The sequence below is a fragment of the Corvus brachyrhynchos genome, unplaced genomic scaffold (assembly GCF_000691975.1).
Source record: "Corvus brachyrhynchos isolate BGI_N302 unplaced genomic scaffold, ASM69197v1 scaffold63, whole genome shotgun sequence".
Taxonomy (NCBI): Eukaryota; Metazoa; Chordata; class Aves; order Passeriformes; family Corvidae; genus Corvus; species Corvus brachyrhynchos.
The window spans coordinates 1,018,884-1,021,942 of NW_008237227.1; the positions used below are offsets into that span (position 1 = coordinate 1,018,884).

At 55.5% G+C, this 3,059-nt stretch overlaps 1 long non-coding RNA gene across 1 annotated transcript in view; it reads left to right on the plus strand.

Annotated features, from left to right (window-relative positions):
- The first annotated feature begins 2,300 nt into the window (after window positions 1–2,300).
- Window positions 2,301–3,059, plus strand: part of LOC108445469 — a 1,627-nt gene continuing 868 nt past the window's right edge. Inside the window, exon 1 of the long non-coding RNA XR_001860342.1 lies at window positions 2,301–2,716. This is a non-coding gene — a long non-coding RNA (uncharacterized LOC108445469). The remainder of the gene's footprint in view (window positions 2,717–3,059) is intronic.

Below are 3,059 nucleotides of genomic sequence, written 5' to 3' on the forward strand. Positions count from 1 at the left end.
CAGCTCCACATCCTTCTTATGCTGGAGGCTCCGGAGCTGGACACAGCACTGCAGGTGCTGAGCAGAGCAGAGGGGCAGAATGCCCTCCCTGGGTGCTGCTGGTGGCTTTGGGGCAGCGAAGGGGGCGGCTGTGCAGGTTTAATCAGGGTGGTACCTGAAATCCAGCTAGAAGCAACTGCCTGCAGTAAATCCTGCCCTGTCCCCATCACCCTGGAGCAGAGGGAGGATGTGGTGTCACTCAGGACGGGTATGTGGGGTGACCACATAAACAGGAACAAGCCCTTTGGCTGGCAACAGGAGGTGACTTTCTTGGGAGCATCCCCCAAAACCTGTCCAGAGGGCCCGGAGGAGATTTCGACACTGCAGCAGCCTCAGACCGGCTCCATCCGAGCCCTCCTGGCTCTCCAGCACCGCCGAGCCTGCCTGGCTTGTCCTCCAGGAAAATCCCAGCACTTTTAATAGGTGGTGAGGCATCTCCAACAACTCCAGCAGATGCTGCCAGTTAATGTGGGTTGGCACAGAACTTCATCATCGGCCCATATTGCTCCAATTACAGTTTAGCCTGTGGTGCTCTTGGGCTCATCTTTTATTTGTCTTCCACTGCCGAGTGTGGGAGGGAGGGGGTGTGGGAGAGGCCGGGGGATGCGTGTCTGAGCTCTCCCTCCTCCACTGCCACACCTCTGCACGGCCAATACATTCCCAGCCCCTCTCTTCCCGTGGGAAGGGCTGTCCTCGGGCCAGAGCTGTGCATCTGGAGTAAGAGCAAGTGTCTCCCACTGGACTCCACACGTGAGCTGCCCAGGGAAGCCCCTCCTTGCACCCCATGGAGCTGAGCACAGCCCTGGCTCCATTTTCTCCTTGCAGGGGGGTAAATAAGGATTTATTTATTTTATTAGCCAGAGCTAGGCTGGCATCACCCTGGTGTGCCAAGCACAGGGTGCACTGGGATTTCTGGGAGCTGCTGTGGGGTAATTGGAGCCAACACGCTGCTTCCATTTTTCAGACCTGAGAGGCATGAAGGAAAGATTTTTCATTCTGAGGGTTAGGCTCTGTTCTGGCTGTGACAGTCGCCTGTGTCTCTATTCAAAGCTCAGGGAAAGTTTCTTTGGATGCTGTGTGGCCTCGGAAATGACATCTCGCTCCAGCTGGGACACAGGTGGAGATGGTGACTGGTTATCCCCTGGGGAAAATAAAACCCAGCTTCCAGAGCCCGCAGCTGAATAAACCTGTATCAGGGAGTGAGGGTCAGTCGAGGACTGGCCAGCCATACCCAGGCTCTGCCGAGGGGCTTTGGGCTCCCCAGGGTCCTTCAGAGCCCCATGAACCATCACAGTGACAGCAGGGCTCCCCCAGACCCCGTTAAAAGGCTCTTCCAAGGCAAACCACTTCGGGAACGTTAAGCACTGGGTGTAAATGTCCATGGGTTACTTAAGGGGAAAACCTCGGAGCGACCTGTGTAAGGGAGACACCCTCCCAGTGCCCCAAAGCCCAGAGGATTCAACAACCATGAACACTCATTTAAACCACACCAGAAGCCCACTAGATCAAGTGTCTACTCAATTAAGGACACACAAACAACTTCACTCTGCCCTCCATCAGCTGCTGCCTATTTGCCTCTTGCATAGCCGAAGATGGCAGAGACTCTCTGCTTTCATCACTCGGGATGGGCTCGGCAAAAACCACCCAGAACACCCAAACCAGCAGTTCTACCCCTGTGTAAAGAGGGAGGCAAACCTCACTGTGTATGTGAGTCTGGGGCAGTGGAGTCCTGCCCGCAGGGACCTGGAGCCATCCCCATCAGCACGTGGAACTCACCCACTCAAAAATCCCCGCAGTAAAAACATCCCAGCTATAATGGCCCTGGAGAAGCAGAAAGGACTTGGAAATCTCCTGACAGGAGCTGTGAGAACACCCCACATCAACACCACCTCTGGTGGGACAATTACAGGATGCCAGGGACTGCAGGGCTCTGCCAGCCCCACCTACAGCTGAAGCACCGCTTGCCTCCCTCCCCACGGCTCACCCCACAACCCCAGCGCATGGGAACCCCCACCCCCCCTCCAGAGCTCTCTCAGTAGCAGCTCCTCTTTCTGAACCCCAAGAATCTCGTTGGTGGCTGTGTATTTTCAGTTTACAAAACCTTTATCCCCCGTTTCAGCCCCCGCTGCCGGCCGGAGGATGTTCCCTGTGCCGGCAGGAGGAGCTGCTCTCAGCATCACCTGGATCCGAGAATCACAGAATAGCCTGAGGCGGAAGGGACCCACGAGGACCATGGAGGCCAAGTCCTGCACAGGACCACCCCAGGAGCGCGTGTGGCAGAGCCGGACGGGCTGTGTCATTGATCCCAGCAGGACAAAGTGCCCAAGCGCAGCCAATGCACGAGGAAGAATCCATTTTCCAGCCATCATTTACAGTAAGCCTTAAGGAAAGCAGGCTCAAGAGGAGCATCAGCCTTTGCATGGACAGGCTCCAGCGGGACTGGGGACGCGCGGAGCCAGCAAGGACGGCGCTTTGATCCCAGCCAGCGCTTCCAGCGCGGCTTCCCTGAGCGATCGCACACGAGGGCTTTGAAACGCGCTCCGCACCAACACCCGTGCCAGGAAAACTCCTTCTCCCGGCTTTTCTGCTGCGAGCAAGCTGCGATAGGGATCGCCGAGAATAAAGTCACTTCATTTACAAACCGGGGAGCCAGATCTGATAGATATCAACATTCGAGGTAAGTCAAGGAGCGGTGGAGCGCTGCCAGTTCCCCAAATGAATATTCATGTAGAACACTCCCCCAGCTCCGCGCTGAAGAGAGGCCGGCAGCAGGAAGGCTGCCCCGGGGAAGGGGAAGGCGAGGGACCAGGCTTATTTCATCCTTTTTATTGAGTGCAATTTTCTCTTTAGTACAATATTCTCTGAAAGATACTGTTACAAACTCCGACAATTTCAACACAATCAACAAATTGGGGAAGAAGGGGAGGGGGAAGGGGAGAGGGGAGCAAAAAAAAAAAAAATTCCAAGGGTTGAAATCTTTTACAGACATCTCACTGGTTATGTACAGGACAGGGTAGGGC